This window comes from Sinocyclocheilus grahami, unplaced genomic scaffold, assembly GCF_001515645.1.
Source record: "Sinocyclocheilus grahami isolate Dianchi unplaced genomic scaffold, SAMN03320097.WGS_v1.1 scaffold495.1, whole genome shotgun sequence".
In the NCBI taxonomy this organism is placed as follows: Eukaryota; Metazoa; Chordata; class Actinopteri; order Cypriniformes; family Cyprinidae; genus Sinocyclocheilus; species Sinocyclocheilus grahami.
The window spans coordinates 549,710-550,207 of NW_015505674.1; positions in this window are offsets into that span (position 1 = coordinate 549,710).

The following is a 498-nucleotide window of genomic DNA, read 5'->3' on the forward strand; positions in this document are numbered from 1 at the left end:
GATGTAATCCCCGGCATGGCGCAGAAGGGCGTTGGTGACAGTGTGGAAGTGTGGACGCACCGAGGTCTTGCTTAGGCCGTAGCCCTCTCCCACGACCTCGATGAAGCTCCCTGTAGCAAAAAACCTTAAAACCTTAGGCAGCTGGACTTCAGGGCTTAAAGCAAAATTCCGCCGCGTTAGCCTGGCAAGCGCAGGTCTGAGAAGGTCCAGCAGCTCCATAATGAGTTGTCTGGGGAGGCGAAATTTTTGTAATATAGCCATGTCAGGCAAAATGTCAAAAGGGCTTAAGTTTTGCCGAATAAAAAAATTGACATGGACTAAATGGCTCCGCGGCCGGTGCCGTCTTTGATTCAATACAAGGACACGTTGGATCGCTGCCATAGTTGGTCGCTTACTGGACACCACCATGCTTACCCATTTATAGATCTTAGCCATTTAGAGCCAAATTGTTTGCCAGATTTTAATTATCAAAAGTGATTGCCAATTTAAACGCTTTAA